Below are 21,510 nucleotides of genomic sequence, written 5' to 3' on the forward strand. Positions count from 1 at the left end.
CCGTGCTGGAAGCCAAGCAGCTGCCTCTGACGACAGGAAGCAGGCGCGCCTGGCGAGGAAAGGTGTTAGTGACAACATGGCACACGAGGCGCCTTAATAGCGCCAGATGTTGATGTTTGGAGAGCTTCATTCGCTTAGTGCCAGTCTGGCCTCGCTCACGTTAAGTGTCTGTGCGCGTGTGTGTGTGTGTGTGTGTGTGTGTGTGTGTGTGTGTGTGTGTGTGTGTGTGTGTGTGTGTGTTCTTGTTTTCCTACCCGAGTTAGGACATAAATAATTTAGAAATGCCCCCCCTCTGGTCAACATATGAAATAACAAGTGCGTGTAAAAATTTAAAGTGCTCCCCCACTGGGCAACATATGAAATAACAAGTGTTTGTAAGACATTGAAATTCGCCCCCTTTGGCCAAAATTATAAAATGAATTGATAAATATATATGCATATAGAGACATACTGTAATATCCATCCATCCATCCATTTTCTACCACTTGTCCATTTTGAGGTCGCGGGGGTTCGGGGGGGGGGGGGGGGGGTTGTGTGCTGGAGCTTTTCTCAGCTGCACTGTAATAACTTGAAGTAAATAATGATTGAAAAACAATTACAAAAAAAAATGAACAAAAAAAAAAAAAAACTAAAACTGAAATTTTTTATATTTGCATAGTGTGTATATATTATTCATGTTGTAAATACACATATTTGTATATCTAGAAATGGTGGTCCTAAAAAGGTAGGCATTTTTCTCAGGTCCCTAGAAGGTCAGAAATACAAGTGTGTGTGTGTGTGTTCCTGTTTTCCTACCTTTCTTGAGACACCAAGAAAAGTAGCTTCCATATGAGGCCCAAGTTAGCACATAAATCATTGTCCCGATACGGAAACATTTCTCATTTGCACCCCTGGTGGTGACATCTATCAAAGTGAGGGTGGTCCCAAAAAGGTGGGGTTTCTCAAATTGACTGTGTGTCGCTTTTAAAAGCGCTCCCCCCCTCTGGTCAACATATGAAATAACAAGTGTGTGTAAGACATTGAAATGCGCCACCTTTGGCCAACATATGAAATAACAAGTGTGTGTAAGACATAGAAATTTGCCACCTTTGGCCAACATATAAAATAAGTGTGTGTAAGATATTGAAGTGCGCCGCCTCTGGCTAAAATTAGAATAAATAAATATGAACAAAGAGACATACTGTAATAACTTGAAGTAAATAATGATTAAAAAACAATTACAAAAAAAACAACAACAACCAAAAAATAACTAAAAGCTTACCTTTTTTGTATTTACATAGTATGTATATATTATTAATGTTGTAAATATGAATCTTTATATATCTAGAAAGGCTGGTCCTAAAGAGCTAGGCATTTTTCTCAGGTCCCCACAAGGTCCGAAGTACATAAATGTGTGTGTGTGCTGGGCAGGATAACCCATCAATGACACATCCCTCAGTGAGGCGTGTGTGTGTGTGTGTGTGTGTGTGTGTGTGTGTGTGTGTGTGTGTGTCTTCTTGTTTTCCTACCTTTCTTGAGACACCAACAAAGAAAAGTAGCTTCCATATGAGGACCAAGTTAGCACATAAATCATTGTCCCGATACGGAAACATTTCTCATTTGCACCCCTGGTGGTGAAATCTATCAAAGTGAGGGTGGTCCCAAAAAGGTGGGGTTTCTCAAATTGACTGTGTGTCGCTTTTAAAAGCGCTCCCCCCCTCTGGTCAACATATGAAATAACAAGTGTGTGTAAGACATTGAAATGCGCCACCTTTGGCCAACATATGAAATAACAAGTGTGTGTAAGACATTGAAATGCGCCACCTTTGGCCAACATATGAAATAACAAGTGTGTGTAAGATATTGAAATGCGCCACCTTTGGCCAACATATGAAATGACAAGTGTGTGTAAGATATTGAAGTGTGCCGCCTCTGGCTAAAATTAGAATAAATAAATATGAATAAAGAGACATACTGTAATAACTTGAAGTAAATAATGATTAAAAAACAACTACAAAAAAAAAATGTCAACCAAAATATAACTAAAAGCTTACCTTTTTTGTATTTACATAGTATGTATATATTATTAATGTTGTAAATATGAATCTTTATATATCTAAAAAGGGTTGTCCTAAAGAGGTAGGCATTTTTCTCAGGTCCCCACAAGGTCCGAAGTACATAAATGTGTGTGTGTGCTGGGCAGGATAACCCATCAATGAGACATCCCTCAGTGAGGCGTGTGTGTGTGTGTGTGTGTGTGTGTGTTGCACGAGGCTCATTGTCATGCACAGGTGGATGTTTTCGCCTCCTGACTTCCTGTCATGTGACGCACACGTCTCGTGCGCCCCGCGTGGCGTTCGCCCGCTATTTCGCTGTCAATTCTGCTGACGCGGCACACACACGCAGACCCATTTCATTAGGGACGCTCGCACGATCCAAAAGCGCCGTATCAAAATTCCGTGCGGCGAGTCTATCTTCCGCCATCTTGAATCCATAACACCTTCTACTCCTCCTCTATACTTATGGGAGACGTTCCCCTTTTCACAGCAAAAACTGCTAGCAAGAGGCAGCTCACCATGGTGAGTCATCTATTGCACATTTAAAGGCCTCTAAGAAAATATCCGCAAACCTCCAACACCGTTTTATACCCCGTATTGTCTGGATCATAGAGCGCACCAGCATGTGGTCAAGACCTGGTCTTTGGTGAGGTTTGTTTTCCCGTGGTGTAAAGCGATTGAACCGGACACAACGTGAAGGTAATGACATCTTTTGATTATTCTATTAAAAAAATTAAAACACAAGGCGCTCACAGCAGAGGTACAAAACTTGGCTAAGAAAACACAAAACTATTACTATCACGTAAACTATGGACATGAAAACATGAACTAAAAAACTCACTAAACTGTGAGTTGAAAAAAACAAAAAACTTATGTAGAAAGAAAAGAGCAGCATGAACTTTGACCTGGACAGAGTTCTCAGATTGTCAAGAGTGCAGAAATGAATGTGATGTCGCCAGGTTGACTGCCTGGCAACTACAGGCTTAAATAGTGGTGATGTGGTTAACAACAGGTGCGTGAGTCCACATAAATCAGGTGAAAACTAATGGGTTGTCATGGAAACAAAACAGGCAGTGAAAAAACAGGAACTGACAAAATCCAAAAAACAAACAGAACATTGGTCACCAAGACATGACACTCAATATATTAAAAATATATTCCCATCTATAAATTGCAGATATATATGTTGTGAAATGAGTTATTTACACAGAAAGATTTATTTACATACCTTAAGTGTTTCCAAACGGCAGTAAAACGGATGATCAAACAAAACAGAAGTCATTGTCATGGACTTGCGAGCTGTGCAAGCTAGATCGCCAATAACGCCACGGTGACGTTTGGGTGAGGAATTTGTCAAACTGGAACAAAAACAAAAAGAACGTCCGACCGGTAGGAGGTCACGAGGAAGACCCAGGACACGTTGGGAAGACTATGTCTCCCGGCTGGCCTGGGAACGCCTCGGGATCCCCTATGAAGAGCTGGACCATGTGGCTGGGGAGAGGGAAGTCTGGGCTTCCCTGCTTAGGCTGCTGCCCCCGCGACCCGACCTGGGATAAGCGGAAGAAGATGGATGGATAAATGCGGAAAATGTCCCTAAAAACAGGAAATTATAGGAAATTCGGGCATTTTTTTTTTGAATTGTTGAAAAGGAGCACACAATTCCTGAATATTTTGAAGTTGGAAGGCTTTGAATCGGATGAAAAATGTGGGACTTTGAAAAATGTCCCATTCTTTTCAACAGGAATTTCCTGGAAACTTTGGGAAAAAAAGGGAATTTTTTTAAAAATGCCCAAAAATTAATAATTTAGGAGCATAATATATACATATCTAAAAAAAATGAACCTACATAACAAAAACAAGATATAATAATTATATTTTTTGGATCAAAATGAGAAAGTGAGTGCTTTGAGAAATGATACTGATAAAGCGTCACTCTTGTGGTTCTTAGACTGAGACCAACTTTAATGATCCACGAGGGAAATTTTTATTTTGTTATTTTTTTGGCGGTGGCGACACGCCGCCAAACGTCCTCACTTTTTCTACTTACCCCTCTGTTGGAAAGCGAGGAGGAGGACGAGGGAAGAAGCTGCATCACAACAAAGTCCACCAATCGGGCTTCCGCCTCGTGCGTTTCCACGGCAACTGAGCCTGCTCTGTCACGGGGGAGAGAAAGGGGGGGGGCAGAGAGAGAGAGAGAGGGAGGGCAAAAAAGAGCGAAGAGGGAGCGATGAAGAGCTTCTCCCCTTTCGCCGGCGCCAAACCCCCAGCGAGGATGAGGGACGACCGGGGACGCGCCTCGGATCTCACGCCGCCATCCGAGCTCGGTAGCGCCGACACGCTGCAGTGAAGACGCCCAAATAAGGAGTGGCGGTGTGCAGGTGTGTTTGTTTGCACGCTCTCAATCAATCAATGTCCGTCTTCTCGCTTTGTCCTGCCGACTCTGCCTCCCGGAGTCCGGCGCGGGAGTAACATGGTATTTGCAACGACCGGCGCGGGGGAACGACGGCGATCGAATTGAGGCGTCGTAAATCCTGCGTCGGCCACGCGGTCAAGAATACGTGGGGCGGTCATGCAAGTGGAAAAAGAAGTTAAGAAAGAGCGGGTTACTGAATATCAAATACAGTATTTTTCCGTGTGTAAGCCACGCCCACTACATTTTAGACGGGGAAAACATTTTCCATCTGTTAGCCGCGCCGGACTATAAGACCTTGTGTGTGTACCTTGTGGGATTACACAAATATTCTGTAAACGTTTATTTCATACTGTAATTGTTTACAAACATTGTCTGTAATAGGGCAGTAAAACGGCGGATCAAACAAAACAGAAGTCACGGTCATGGACCCACTAGCTGTGCTAGCTAGCTCTCCAAATCAGATAAATAGTTTATTTACATTCCTTAATTGTTTCCAAACGGCAGTAAAACGGCTGATCAAGCAAAACAGAAGTCATGGTCATGGACCCACTAGCTGCGCGAGCTAGCTCTCTAATGAGTTAAAGAGTTTATTTACATTCTTTCATTGTTTCCAAAGGGCAGCAAAATGGCTGATCAAACAAAACAGAAGTCAGCGTCATGGACCCACTAGCTGCGCAAGCTAGCACTCCAATTAGCTGAACAGTTTATTTACATTCCTTTAATTGTTTACATGGCAGTAAAACGGCTGATCAAACAAAACAGAAGTCATGGTCATGGACCCACTAGCTGCGCGAGCTAGCTCTCTAATGAGCTTTGAGTACATTCCTTAATTTTTTACATGGCAGTAAAACGGCTGCTCAAACAAAACAGAAGTCACCGTTATGGACCCACTAGCTGCGCAAGCTAGCTCTCCAACTAGCTGAACAGTTTATTTACATTCCTTTAATTGTTTACATGGCAGTAAAACGGCTGATCAAACAAAACAGAAGTCATGGTCATGGACCCACTAGCTGCGCGAGCTAGCTCTCTAATGAGCTTTGAGTACATTCCTTAATTTTTTACATGGCAGTAAAACGGCTGCTCAAACAAAACAGAAGTCACCGTCATGGACCCACTAGCTGTGCAAGCTAGCTCTCCAATTAGCTGAACAGTTTATTTACATTCCTTTAATTGTTTACATGGCAGTAAAACGGCTGATCAAACAAAACAGAAGTCATGGTCATGGACCCACTAGCTGCGCGAGCTAGCTCTCTAATGAGCTTTGAGTACATTCCTTAATTTTTTACATGGCAGTAAAACGGCTGCTCAAACAAAACAGAAGTCACCGTTATGGACCCACTAGCTGCGCGAGCTAGCTCTCTAATCAGCTGAGCAGTTTATTTACATTCTTTCATTGTTTCCAAAGGGCAGCAAAACGGCTGATCAAACAAAACAGAAGTCAGCGTCACGGACCCACTAGCTGCGCAAGCTAGCTCTCCAATCGGCTGAACAGTTTATTTACATTCCTTTAATTGTTTACATGGCAGTAAAACGGCTGATCAAACAAAACAGAAGTCATGGTCATGGACCCACTAGCTGCGCGAGCTAGCTCTCTAATGAGCTTTGAGTACATTCCTTAATTTTTTACATGGCAGTAAAACGGCTGCTCAAACAAAACAGAAGTCACCGTCATGGACCCACTAGCTGTGCAAGCTAGCTCTCCAATTAGCTGAACAGTTTATTTACATTCCTTTAATTGTTTACATGGCAGTAAAACGGCTGATCAAACAAAACAGAAGTCATGGTCATGGACCCACTAGCTGCGCGAGCTAGCTCTCTAATGAGCTTTGAGTACATTCCTTAATTTTTTACATGGCAGTAAAACGGCTGCTCAAACAAAACAGAAGTCACCGTTATGGACCCACTAGCTGCGCGAGCTAGCTCTCTAATCAGCTGAGCAGTTTATTTACATTCCTTCATTGTTTCTAAACGGCAGTAAAGCGGCTGATCAAACAAAACAGAAGTCATGGTCATGGACCCACTAGCTGCGCGAGCTAGCTCTCTAATGAGCTTTGATTACATTCCTTAATTTTTTATATGGCAGTAAAACGGCTGCTCAAACAAAACAGAAGTCACCGTCATGGACCCACTAGCTGCGCAAGCTAGTTCTCCAATCAGCTGAACAGTTTATTTACATTCCTTAATTGTTTACATGGCAGTAAAACGGCTGATCAAACAAAACAGAAGTCATGGTCATGGACCCACTAGCTGCGCGAGCTAGCTCTCTAATGAGTTAAACAGTTTATTTACATTCTTTCATTGTTTCCAAAGGGCAGTAAAATGGCTGATCAAACAAAACAGAAGTCATGGTCATGGACCCACTAGCTGCGCAAGCTAGCTCTTTAATGAGCTTTGTTTACATTTCTTAATTATTTCCAAATGGCAGTAAAACGGCTGTTCAAACAAAACAGAAGTCACCGTCATGGACCCACTTGCTGTGCTAGCTAGCTCTCCAAATCAGCTAAACAGTTTATTTACATTCCTTAATTGTTTCCAAACGGCAGTAAAACGGCTGATCAAGCAAAACAGAAGTCATGGTCATGGACCCACTAGCTGCGCGAGTTAGCTCTCTAATGAGTTAAACAGTTTATTTACCTTCCTTCATTGTTTCCAAAGGGCAGCAAAATGGCTGATCAAACAAAACAGAAGTCAGCGTCATGGACCCACTAGCTGCGCAAGCTAGCTCTCCAATTAGCTGAACAGTTTATTTACATTCCTTCATTGTTTACATGGCAGTAAAACGGCGGATCAAACAAAACAGAAGTCATGGTCATGGACCCACTAGCTGCGCGAGCTAGCTCTCTAATGAGTTAAATAGTTTATTTACATTCTTTCATTGTTTCCAAAGGGCAGCAAAATGGCTGATTAAACAAAACAGAAGTCAGCGTCATGGACCCACTAGCTGCGCAAGCTAGCTCTCCAATTAGCTGAACAGTTTATTTACATTCCTTTAATTGTTTACATGGCAGTAAAACGGCTGATCAAACAAAACAGAAGTCATGGTCATGGACCCACTAGCTGCGCGAGCTAGCTCTCTAATGAGCTTTGAGTACATTCCTTAATTTTTTACATGGCAGTAAAACGGCTGCTCAAACAAAACAGAAGTCACCGTTATGGACCCACTAGCTGCGCAAGCTAGCTCTCCAATTAGCTGAACTATTACATTCCTTTAATTGTTTACATGGCAGTAAAACGGCTGATCAAACAAAACAGAAGTCATGGTCATGGACCCACTAGCTGCGCAAGCTAGCTCTCTAATGAGCTTTGATTACATTCCTTAATTTTTTACACGGCAGTAAAACGGCTGCTCAAACAAAACAGAAGTCACTGTTATGGACCCACTAGCTGCGCAAGCTAGCTCTCCAATCAGCTGAACAGTTTATTTACATTCCTTCATTGTTTACATGGCAGTAAAACGGCTGATCAAACAAAACAGAAGTCATGGTCATGGACCCACCAGCTGCACGAGCTAGCTCTCTAATGAGCTTTGATTACATTTCTTAATTATTTCCAAATGGCAGTAAAACGGCTGATCAAACAAAACAGAAGTCACCGTTATGGACCCACTAGCTGCGCAAGCTAGCTCTACAATTAGCTGAACAGTTTATTTACATTCCTTCATTGTTTACATGGCAGTAAAACGGCGGATCAAACAAAACAGAAGTCATGGTCATGGACCCACTAGCTGCGCGAGCTAGCTCTCTAATGAGTTAAATAGTTTATTTACATTCTTTCATTGTTTCCAAAGGGCAGCAAAATGGCTGATCAAACAAAACAGAAGTCAGCGTCATGGACCCACTAGCTGTCCAAGCTAGCTCTCCAATTAGCTGAACAGTTTATTTACATTCCTTTAATTGTTTACATGGCAGTAAAACGGCTGATCAAACAAAACAGAAGTCATGGTCATGGACCCACTAGCTGCGCGAGCTAGCTCTCTAATGAGCTTTGAGTACATTCTTTAATTTTTTACATGGCAGTAAAACGGCTGCTCAAACAAAACAGAAGTCACCGTTATGGACCCACTAGCTGCGCAAGCTAGCTCTCCAATTAGCTGAACAGTTTATTTAAATTCCTTTAATTGTTTACATGGCAGTAAAACGGATGATCAAACAAAACAGAAGTCATGGTCATGGACCCACTAGCTGCGCAAGCTAGCTCTCTAATGAGCTTTGATTACATTCCTTAATTTTTTACATGGCAGTAAAACGGCTGCTCAAACAAAACAGAAGTCACTGTTATGGACCCACTAGCTGCGCAAGCTAGCTCTCCAATCAGCTGAACAGTTTATTTACATTCCTTCATTGTTTACATGGCAGTAAAACGGCTGATCAAACAAAACAGAAGTCACCGTCATGGACCCACTAACTGCGCAAGCTAGCTCTCCAATCAGCTGAACAGTTTATGTACATTCCTTTATTGTTTTCAAACGGCAGTAAAACTGCTGATCAAACAAAACAGAAGTCACCATCATGGAACCACTAGCTGCGCAACCTAGCTCTCTAATGAACTTTGATTACATTCCTTAATTTTTTACATGGCAGTAAAACGGCTGCTCAAACAAAACAGAAGTCATGGTCACGGACCCACTAGCTGCGCAAGCTAGCTCTCCAATGAGCTTAACACTTTATTTACATTCCTTTATTGTTTTCAAACGGCAGTAAAACGGCTGATCGAACAAAACAGAAGTTACCATCACGGACCCACTAGCTGCGCAAGCTAGCTCTCTAATCAGCTTTGTTTGCATTTCTTAATTATTTCCAAATGGCAGTAAAACGGCTGTTCAAACAAAACAGAAGTCACCGTCATGGACCCACTAGCTGCGCAAGCTAGCTCTCCAAATCAGCTTAAACAGACTTTACAACTCCACGGCGACGTTTTGGTGAGTTTACCAAACTGAAACAGTACAAAAAGAATGTCAGTTAATAATACTAACAGACGCTCGTAAACGTGTTAGCACATTAGCTCAAGCTAAAGACAGTATGTGCATTAAAACACATCACGCACGGGACGGTTTAGTCAGTACGAATAGTTTTAGTTATATTGTAAAACTTGCAAAGATCGCTTGGAGTGACAAATGGAGAATCCACACGAGTAGTAACGCTGTGGATGGCCAAAAGACGGAAGGGCACTTGTACTTCCGGTTACAAAGCTCAGTCCAAACAGAAAGGGAATGCAGCGCCTGCAGTAAGCAAACTCGTCCAAAAGATGGCGCCACCGCACAAACAACAACAAACTCATTCAGTGTGTTTGCTTGTTTTTGATACTAAACCTTGAATTAGCGGCGCTGGGCTCAAAGCGTGGGGAAAAAAGCAGTCGCTAATAGTCCAGGATTCAGGGTAAGCGTCTTAAATATTAGGGCTGTGAATTTTTTGGGCCGCGAACGATTCCATCGGATTTTGATTCCTGGGGTGAGGATTCGATTTAGAAACGATTCCTGATTCAAGGCGATTCTGGGAATGTAAACTCATTTAATATTTGATATTTTTGTATAATTTTAATGATAAAAATGATACCAGGCTGCAATTAATCGCGATTCATTTTGAAGTTAACGACGAACAAAATGCGATTCTATAATATTTAATATCAACGTATTAAATAGAATTTCACAATGAATTATCTGTTTTATAAGTACTTATTTTAATTATTAGTACTTATTTTAATTTATTAGTACTTATTTTAATTTATTAGTACTACTGATAGTACTTTATGTGTGCACCAAAAGTCAAGTTGCAAACCCAAACATGAATTTAGCCAAAATATGCTGACTCAACAAGCTAGCTTGTTGGCTCGTTTTTTACTTATTTTGATATTTTTAAGATTGTACTTTATGTAATTTATGATTTTGCGCAAAAAGTCAAGTTGCAAACTCAAACATGAATTTAGCCAAAATATGCTAACTCAACAAGCTAGCTTGTTGGCTCGGTTGTCACTTATTTTGATATGTTTAAGATAGTACTTTATGTAATTTATGACTTTGCGCCAAAAGTAAAGTTGCAAACCCAAACATGAATTTAGCCAAAATATGCTGACTCAACAAGCTAGCTTGTTGGCTCGTTTGTTACTTATTTTGATATTTTTAAGATAGTACTTTATGTTATTTATGATTTTGCGCCAAAAGTAAAGTTGCAAACCCAAACATGAATTTAGCCAAAATCTGCTGACTTAACAAGCTAGCTTTTTTGGCTAGCTTGATATTTTTACGATAGCACTTTATGTGTGCTATGATTTTGCGCCAAAAGAAAAGTTGCAATCCCAAACATGAATTTAGCCAAAATATGCTGACTCAACAAGCTAGCTTGTTGGCTAGCTGGTTACTTATTTTGATATTTTTAAGATAGTACTTTATGTTATTTATGATTTTGCGCCAAAAGAAAAGTTGCAAACCCAAACATGAATTTAGCCAAAATATGCTGACTCAACAGCTAGCTTTTTGGCTTGTTTGTTACTTATTTTGATATTTTTAAGATAGTACTCTATGTTTTTATGATTTTGTGCAAAAAGTAAAGTTGCAAACCCAAACATGAACTTAGCCAAAATATGCTGACTCAACAAGCTAACTTCTTGGCTCGTTTGTTACTTATTTTGATATTTTTAAGATAGTACTTTATGTAATTTATGATTTTGCGCCAAAAGTAAAGTTGCAAAACCAAACATGAGTTTAGCGAAAATATGCTGACTCAACAAGCTAGTTTGTTGGCTCGTGTGTTACTTATTTTGACATTTTTAAGATAGTACTTTATGTTTTTGTGATTTTGTGCAAAAAGTAAAGTTGCAAACCCAAACATGAACTTAGCCAAAATATGCTGACTCAACAAGCTAACTTCTTGGCTCGTTTGTTACTTATTTTGATATTTTTAAGATAGTACTTTATGTAATTTACGATTTTGCGCCAAAAGTAAAGTTGCAAAACCAAACATGAGTTTAGCGAAAATATGCTGACTCAACAAGCTAGCTTGTTGGCTAGCTGGTTACTTATTTTGATATTTTTAAGATAGTACTTTATGCAATTTATGATTTTGCGCCAAAAGTAAAGTTGCAAACCCAAACATGAGTTTAGCGAAAATATGGTGACTCAACAAGCTAGCTTGTTGGCTCATTTGTTACTTATTTTGATATTTTTAAGATAATACTTTATGTAATTTATGATTTTGCGCCAAAAGTCAAGTTGCAAACTCAAACATTAATTTAGCCAAAATATGCTTTGACTCAACAAGCTAGCTTCTTGGCTCGTTTGTTACTTATTTTGATATTTTTAAGATAGTACTTTGTTATTTACGATTTTGCGCTAAAAGTAAAGTTGCATACCCAAACATGAATTTAGCCAAAATATGCTGACTCAACAAGCTAGCTTGTTGGCTCGTTTGTTACTTATTTTGATATTTTTAAGATACTACTTTATGTTATTTATGAATTTGCGCCAAAATAAAGTTGCAAACCCAAACATGAACTTAGCCAAAATATGCTGACTCAACAAGCTAGCTTGTTGGCTCGTTTGTTACTTATTTTGATATTTTTAAGATAGTACTTTATGTGTTTTATGATTTTGCGCCAAAAGTCATGTTGCAAACCCAAACATGAACTTAGCCAAAATATGCTGACTCAACAAGCTAGCTTGTTGGCTCGTTTGTTACTTATTTTGATATTTTTAAGATAGTACTTTATGTGTTTTATGATTTTGCGCCAAAAGTCAAGTTGCAAACTCAAACATGAATTCAGCCCAAATATGGTGACTCAACAAGCTAGCTTGTTGGCTCGTTTGTTACTTATTTTGATATTTTTAAGATAGTACTTTATGTTATTTATGATTTTGCGCCAAAAGTCAAGTTGCAAACCCAAACATGAACTTAGCCAAAATATGCTGACTCAACAAGCTAGCTTCTTGGCTCGTTTGTTACTTATTTGGATATTTTTAAGATAGTACTTTATGTTTTTATGATTTTGTGCAAAAAGTAAAGTTGAAAACCCAAACATGAACTTAGCCAAAATCTGCTGACTTAACAAGCCAGCTTTTTTGGCTAGCTTGATATTTTTACGATAGCACTTTATGTGTGCTATGACTTTGTGCCAAAAGAAAAGTTGCAAACCCAAACATGAACTTAGCCAAAATATGCTGACTCAACAAGCTAGCTTCTTGGCTCGTTTGTTACTTATTTTGATATTTTTAAGATAGTACTTTATGTAATTTATGACTTTGCGCCAAAAGTAAAGTTGCAAACCCAAACATGAATTTAGCCAAAATCTGCTGACTTAACAAGCTAGCTTTTTTGGCTAGCTTGATATTTTTAAGATAGCACTTTATGTGTGCTATGACTTTGTGCCAAAAGAAAAGTTGCAAACCCAAACATGAATTTAGCCAAAACATACTGACTCAACAAGCTAGCTTTTTTGGTTAGCTTGATATTTTTACGATTGCACTTTATGTGTGGTATGATTTTGTGCCAAAAGCAAAGTTGCAAACCCAAACATGAATTTAGCCAAAATATGCCGACTCAACAAGCTAACTTTTTTGGCTAGCTTGATATTTTAACGATAGCACTTTATGTGTGCTATGACTTTGTGCCAAAAGTAAAGTTGCAAACCCAAACGTGAATCTAGCCAAAATATGCTGACTCAAAAGCTAGCTTGTTGGCTCGTTTGTTACTTATTTTGATATTTTTAAGATAGTACTTTATGTAATTTATGACTTTGCGCCAAAAGTAAAGTTGCAAACCCCAAACATGAATTCAGCCAAAATCTGCTGACTTAACAAGCTAGCTTTTTTGGCTAGCTTGATATTTTTAAGATAGCACTTTATATGTGCTATGACTTTGTGCCAAAAGAAAAGTTGCAAACCCAAACATGAATTTAGCCAAAACATACTGACTCAACAAGCTAGCTTTTTTGGTTAGCTTGATATTTTTACGATTGCACTTTATGTGTGCTATGATTTTGTGCCAAAAGCAAAGTTGCAAACCCAAACATGAATTTAGCCAAAATATGCCGACTCAACAAGCTAACTTTTTTGGCTAGCTTGATATTTTAACGATAGCACTTTATATGTGCTATGACTTTGTGCCAAAAGTAAAGTTGCAAACCCAAACGTGAATCTAGCCAAAATATGCTGACTCAAAAGCTAGCTTGTTGGCTCATTTGTTACTTATTTTGATATTTTTAAGATAGTACTTTATGTAATTTATGACTTTGCGCCAAAAGTAAAGTTGCAAACCCAAACATGAATTTAGCCAAAATCTGCTGACTTAACAAGCTAGCTTTTTTGGCTAGCTTGATATTTTTAAGATAGCACTTTATGTGTGCTATGATTTTGCGCCAAAAGTAAAGTTGCAAACCCAAACATGAATTTAGCCAAAATATGCCGACTCAACAAGCTAACTTTTTTGGCTAGCTTGATATTTTTCCGATAGCACTTTATGTGTGCTATAATTTTGCGCCAAAAGTAAAGTTGCAAACCCAAACATGAACTTAGCCAAAATATGCTGACTCAACAAGCTAACTTCTTGGCTCGTTTGTTACTTATTTTGATATTTTTAAGATAGTACTTTATGTTTTCATGATTTTGCGCAAAAAGTAAAGTTGCAAACCCAAACATGAACTTAGCCAAAATATGCTGACTCAACAAGCTAACTAGCATTCCGAGTAGTTTCTTGCAGCTGGAATCCAATCTTTTAGCACCGTAGCAAACGTGGAAGATGATGTTAGCACAAACTGGGTGCCAACTTGAACTCTTATGCTATGTGCTACGTTAGCACGCTTAGTTGTATCGCCAAGGCACTGCTTTCCCGGCCTGAGGACAGCTAGCGAGTGCGGTGTGAGAAGTGCAGGACTGAGACGCTAACATCGCTAGGACTGAGACGCTAACATCGCTAGTGCTGGTGCAAACAAAAAGAACGGATGAAGCGAGGGTGGAGTTAGCTGGCGGTCGATAAATGAAATGAAGCCAAAAAGCTGTTCCAGTAATTGAATGTTGCTTTCCTGGCAGGGGGTCACGTCAGACCTGCTCTGCGGTCTGGACTCACTTAAAAGCAAAGTGCGTCTTCGCCCTCAAAGATCTTTGATTTCCCACACCTCCTCCTTAATTTCGTCAGCTTTGGTTGCACTCTGTGAGAACACCAGCCTGCCTGAGCTTTGCCTGCCTCTCTTCCCGAGAATAACCACATTTAAAACTAACAAATCAACTGAAATAAGCAGGGGCGTCCATGATGACAACATATGTTGTTCCAAAACCTGTATGTGCTTTTCAGCATTAATGGTGCCTTCACAGATGTGTAAGTTACCCATGTTTTGGCAACTAATGCACCCCCATACCATCACACATGCTACCTTTTGCGCCCTAGTGCCTAGAACAATCCGGATGGTTCTTTTCCTCTTTTCTGTCCGCAGTGTCCAAAAACAATTTGAAACGTGGACTCGTCAGACCACAGAACACTTTTCCACTTTGCATCGGTCCATCTTAGATGAGCTCGGGCCCAGCGAAGCCGGCGGCGTTTCCGCGTGTTGTTGATAAATGGCTTTGGCTTTGCGTAGTAGAGTTTTGACTTGCAATTAACAGATGTAGTTACTGACAGTGGATTTCTGAAGTGTTCCTGAGCCCGTGTGGTGATATCCTTTACACGCTCATCTCGCTTTTTGAGGGATCGAAGTTGAATTATGTCATGGCTTACATTCTCTGAACCTTTTGATGATATTACGGAGCTGACTTAACAAACTAGCTTTTTTTGGCTAGCTTGATATTTTTACGATAGCACTTTATGTGTGCTATGACTTTGTGCCAAAAGAAAAGTTGCAAACCCAAACATGAATTTAGCCAAAATATGCTGACTCAACAAGCTAGCTTCTTGGCTCGTTTGTTACTTATTTTGATATTTTTAAGATAGTACTTTATGTTTTTATGATTTTGTGCAAAAAGTAAAGTTGCAAACCCAAATATGAATTTAGCCAAAATATGCTGACTCAACGAGCTAGCTTCTTGGCTCGTTTGTTACTTATTTTGATATTTTTAAGATAGTACTTTATGTTTTTATGATTTTGTGCCAAAAGTAAAGTTGCAAACCCAAACATGAACTTAGCCAAAATATGCTGACTCAACAAGCTAGCTTGTTGGCTCGTTTTGACTTGCAATTAACAGATGTAGTTACTGACAGTGGATTTCTGAAGTGTTCCTGAGCCCGTGTGGTGATATCCTTTACACGCTCATGTCGCTTTTTGAGGGATCGAAGTTGAATTATGTCATGGCCTACATTCTCTGAACCTTTTGATGATATTACGGAGCGTCGATGGTGAAATCCCTAAATTCCCTGTTGAGAAATGTTGTCCTTAAACAATTTGCTCAGGCATTCGTTGACAAAGTGGTGACCCTCGCCCCGTCCTTGTTTTCGAACGACTGAGCATTTCATGGAAGCTGCTTTTACAGCCAATCAAGGCACCCACCTGTTCCCGATTAGCCCGTTCACCTGTGGGATGTTCCACATAAGTATTTAATGAGCGTTCCTCAACCTTCTCAGTCTTTTTTGCCACTTGTGCCAGCTTTTTTGGAACCATGTTGCAGGCATCAAATTCCAAATGAGCTAATATTTGCAAAAAAAATAACAACGTTTTCCATCTTGTCTTTGCAGTCTATTCAATCGAATATAAGTTGAAAAGGATTTGTTGTATTCTCTTTTTATTTAGCATTTACACAAGTTGACAACTTCGCATTGAAAAAGTCACACATTTTTTTGTTTGATGGCCTTTTTTTTTTAAAGATAAATAAAAAGTAATTGATGATCTAGCAACTCGTGTCGCTGAAGTAGTCAATCACACATTTTGTTTTTGCGTTTAGTGTTTCTGCTGACTCATTAGCTACCAAGCTAACTTTACCGCTAGTTTGTTTGGCTATAAAAACACACATTTTTCCCAGAGGCTACTCTGGTTGTTATCATAATAGTTTACATTCCCTTTTGTAATTAAATACAAAACTAAATTGCAATATTGATGAAAACCACATGAAGCTAGCTAGCCAACACAGGTTTGTTAGCTAACTAAAATGAATTTTCCCGCACTTTCTGCCTATTTTAGCTTTATTACCCCTTTCGTAAATGATAGCTCCAAGAAAAACATAAATGAAGTTTTATTTTGTACTAAATTAAGACTTTGTTTGCACATTGATTTCACGGATCGCTTTCCTTTCTGACATGCTAACATGCTACTTAGCATTTAGCAAGTAAACAAACTCCTGGTCTTGTCTAAACTAAAACTGTACTGTTTTTTAAGATATGACTGTTTTTTTTCAGAGGTAAAAATTATTCATATTAAAATAATTTAAAAAATGTTTGCGTGTACAGTGTTTCTGCTGACTCATTAGCTACCAAGCTAACTTTACCGCTAGTTTGTTTGGCTATAAAAACACACATTTCCCCCAGACGCTATTCTGTTTGTTATCATGATGGTTTACATTCTCTTTTTTTAAATAAATACAAAACTAAAATGTAATATTGATGAAAACCACATGAAGCTAGCTAGCCAACGCAGGTTTGTTAGCTAACTCAAATGGATTTTCCCGCCCTTTCTGCCTAGTTTAGCTTTATTACCCCTTTCGTAAATGATAGCTCCAAGAAAAACATAAATGAAGTTTTATTTTGTACTAAATTAAGACTTTGTTTGCACATAGATTTCACGGATTGCCATCTTTTCTGACATGTTAACGTGCTACTTAGCATTTAGCAAGTAAACAAACTCCTGGTCTTGTCTGAACTAAAACTGTACTGTTTTTTAAGATATGACTGTTTTTTTCAGAGGTAAAAATCATTCATATTAAAATAATTTAAAAAATGTTTGCGTGTACAGTGTTTCTGCTGACTCATTAGCTACCAAGCTAACTTTACCGATAGTTTGGTTGGCTATAAAAACACACATTTTTCCGAGAGGCTACTCTGGTTGCTATCATAATAGTTTACATTCCCTTTTCTAATTAAATACAAAACTAAATTGTAATATTGATGAAAACCACATGAAGCTAGCTAGCCAACACAGGTTTGTTAGCTAACTAAAATGGATTTTCCTGCACTCTCTGCCTATTTTAGCTTTATTACCCCTTTCGTAAATGATAGCTCCAAGAAAAACATAAATGAAGTTTTATTTTGTACTAAATTAAGACTTTGATTGCACATTGATTTCACAGATCTCTTTCCTTTCTGACATGCTAAAGTGCTACTTAGCATTTAGCAAGTAAACAAACTCCTGGTCTTGTCTAAACTAGAACTGTACTGTTTTTTTAAGATATGACTGTTTTTTTTCAGAGGTAAACATGATAAATATTAAAATAATAAAATATTTTTTTGCATTAGCTACCAAGCTAACTTTACCGCTATTTTGTTTGGCTATAAAAACACACATTTCCCCCAGACGCTACTCTGTTTGTTATCATGATGGTTTACATTCTCTTTTTTTAAATAAATACCAAACTAAAATGTAATATTGATGAAAACCACATGAAGCTAGCTAGCCAACGCAGGTTTGTTAGCTAACTCAAATGGATTTTCCCGCACTTTCTCCCTATTTTAGCTTTATTACCCCTTTTAGTAAATGATAGCTCTAAGAAAAACATAAATTGCGTTTTATTTTGTACTAAATTAAGAGTGTGTTAGCCAGATTTTTTTCTTTGCAGATTTAATTCCCGGATCGCGTTCTTTTCTGACATGCTAACGTGCTACTTGGCATTTAGCAAGTAAACAAACTCCTGGTCTTATCTAAACTAGAACTGTACTGTTTTTTTAATGTGACAGTTTTTTCAGAAGTAAACATGTTGAATATTAAAATAATCACTTTTTTTTTGCGTTTACAGTGTTTCTGCTGACTCATTAGCTACCAAGCTAACTTTACCGCTAGTTTGTTTGGCTATAAAAACACACATTTTCCCCAGAGGCTACTCTGGTTGTTATCATAATAGTTTACATTCCCTTTTGTAATTAAATCCAAAACTAAATTGTAATATTGATGAAAACCACATGAAGCTAGCTAGCCAATGCAGGTTTGTTAGCTAACTAAAATGGATTTTCCCGCACTTTCTCCCTATTTTAGCTTTATTACCCCTTTCGTAAATGATAGCTCCAAGAAAAACATAAATGAAGTTTTATTTTCTACTAAATTAAGAGTTTGTTTGCACATAGATTTCACGGATTGCCTTCTTTACTGACATGCTAACGTGTTACTTAGCATTTAGCAAGTAAACAAACTCCTGGTCTTATCTAAACTAGAACTGTACTGTTTTTTTGATGTGACAGTTTTTTCAGAAGTAAACATGTTGAATATTAAAATAATCACTTTTTTTTTTGCGTTTACAGTGTTTCTGCTGACTTGTTAGCTACCAAGCTAACTTTACCGCTAGTTTGTTTGGCTATAAAAACACACATTTTTCCCAGAGGCTACTCGGGTTGTTATCATAATAGTTTACATTCCCTTTTCTAATTAAATACAAAACTAAATTGTAATATTGATGAAAACCAAATGAAGCTAACTAGCCAATGCAGGTTTGTTAGCTAACTGAAATGGATTTCCCTGCACTTTCTGCCTATTTTAGCTTTATTACCCCTTTCGTAAATGATAGCTCCAAGAAAAACATAAATGAAGTTTTATTTTGTACTAAATTAAGACTTTGATAGCACATTGATTTCACAGATCGCTTTCCTTTCTGACGTGCTAACGTGCTACTTAGCATTTAGCAAGTAAACAACTCCTGGTCTTGTCTAAACTAAAACTGTACTGTTTTTTAAGATATGACTGTTTTTTTCAGAGGTAAACATGATAAATATTAAAATAATAAAACATTTTTTTGCGTGTACAGTGTTTCTGCTGACTCATTAGCTACCAAGCTAACTTTACCGCTAGTTTTTTTGGCTATAAAAACACACATTTCCTCCAGACCCTACTCTGTTTGTTATCATGATGGTTTACATTCTCTTTTTTTAAATAAATACAAAACTAAAATGTAATATTGATGAAAACCATATGAAGCTAGCTAGCCAACGCAGGTTTGTTAGCTAACTCAAATGGATTTTCCCGCACTTTCTGCCTATTTTAGCTTTATTACCCCTTTTGTAAATGATAGATCCAAGAAAAACATAAATGAAGTTTTATTTTGTACTAAATTAAGAGTTTGTTTGCACATAGATTTCACGGATTGCCTTCTTTACTGACATGCTAACATGCTACTTAGCATTTAGCAAGTAAACAAACTCCTGGTCTTGTCCAAACTAAAACTGTACTGTTTTTTAAGATATGACTGTTTTTTTTCAGAGGTAAAAATTATTCATATTAAAATAATTAAAAAAATGTTTGCGTGTACAGTGTTTCTGCTGACTCATTAGCTACCACGCTAACTTTACCGCTAGTTTGGTTGGCTATAAAAACACACATTTTCCCCAGAGGCTACTCTGGTTGTTATCATAATAGTTTACATTCCCTTTTGTAATTAAATACAAAACTAAATTGTAATATTGATGAAAACCACATGAAGCTAGCTAGCCAATGCAGGTTTGTTAGCTAACTAAAATGGATTTTCCCGCACTTTCTCCCTATTTTAGCTTTATTACCCCTTTCGTAAATGATAGCTCCAAGAAAAACATAAATGAAGTTTTATTTTGTACTAAATTAAGACTTTGTTTGCACATAGATTTCACGGATTGCCTTCTTTTCTGACATGCTAACGTGCTACCTAGCATTTAGCAAGTAAACAAACTCCTGGTCTTATCTAAACTAAAACTGTACTGTTTTTTGATGTGACAGTTTTTCAGAAGTAAACATGATAAATATTAAAATAATCACTTTTTTTTTGCGTTTACAGTGTTTCTGCAGACTCATTAGCTACCAAGCTAACTTTACCGCTAGTTTGTTCGGCTATAAAAACACACATTTTCCCCAGAGGCTACTCTGGTTGTTATCATAATAGTTTACATTCCCTTTTTTAATTAAATACAAAACTAAATTGTAATATTGATGAAAACCACATGAAGCTAGCTAGCCAATGCAGGTTTGTTAGCTAACTAAAATGGATTTTCCCGCACTTTCTCCCTATTTTAGCTTTATTACCCCTTTCGTAAATGATATCTCCAAGAAAAACATAAATGAAGTTTTATTTTGTACTAAATTAAGAGTTTGTTTGCACATAGATTTCACGGATTGCCTTCTTTTCTGACATGCTAACGTGCTACTTGGCATTTAGCAAGTAAACAAACGCCTGGTCTTGTCCAAACTAGAACTTTACTGTTTTTTAAGATATGACTGTTTTTTTTCTAGAGGTAAACATGATAAATATTAAAATAATAAAACATTTTTTTTGCGTGTACAGTGTTTCTGCTGACTCATTAGCTACCAAGCTAACTTTACCGCTAGTTTGTTTGGCTATAAAAACACACATTTCCCCCAGACGCTATTCTGTTTGTTATCATGATGGTTTACATTCTCTTTTTTAAAATAAATACGAAACTAAAATGTAATATTGATGAAAACCACATGAAGCTAGCTAGCCAACGCAGGTTTGTTAGCGAACTCAAATGGATTTTCCCGCACTTTCTCCCTATTTTAGCTTTATTACCCCTTTTAGTAAATGATAGCTCTAAGAAAAACATAAATTGCGTTTTATTTTGTACTAAATTAAGAGTGTGTTAGTCAGATTTTTTTCTTTGCAGATTGAATTCCCGGATCGCTTTCTTTTCTGACATGCTAAAGTGCTACTTAGCATTTAGCAAGTAAACAAACTCCTGGTCTTATCTAAACTAGAACTGTACTGTTTTTTTGATGTGACAGTTTTTTCAGAAGTAAACATGTTGAATATTAAAATAATCACTTTTTTTTTGCGTTTACAGTGTTTCTGCTGACTCATTAGCTACCAAGCTAACTTTACCGCTAGTTTGTTTGGCCATAAAAACACACATTTCCCCCAGAGCCTACTCTGATTGTTATCATAGTAGTTTACATTCCCTTTTTTAATTAAATACAAAACTAAATTGTAATATTGATGAAAACCACATGAAGCTAGCTAGCCAACGCAGG

At 37.9% G+C, this 21,510-nt stretch overlaps 1 protein-coding gene across 4 annotated transcripts in view; it reads left to right on the top strand.

Annotated features, from left to right (window-relative positions):
- LOC133557399 (membrane-associated phosphatidylinositol transfer protein 2-like) overlaps positions 1 to 21,510 on the top strand; it is a 116,032-nt gene that overhangs the window by 20,102 nt on the left and 74,420 nt on the right. For 2 of the 4 annotated variants that reach the window (XM_061907820.1, XM_061907824.1), the window contains exon 1: positions 4,240 to 4,414. The exons of the other annotated variants lie outside the window; for them this stretch is intronic. The gene's annotated coding sequence lies outside the window, so the exon portion shown is untranslated. Of the gene's footprint in view, positions 1 to 4,239; positions 4,415 to 21,510 lie in introns of those variants that run through there. 4 annotated transcript variants of the gene reach the window in all.

Source organism: Nerophis ophidion, linkage group LG08 (genome assembly GCF_033978795.1).
Source record: "Nerophis ophidion isolate RoL-2023_Sa linkage group LG08, RoL_Noph_v1.0, whole genome shotgun sequence".
Lineage (NCBI taxonomy): Eukaryota > Metazoa > Chordata > Actinopteri > Syngnathiformes > Syngnathidae > Nerophis > Nerophis ophidion.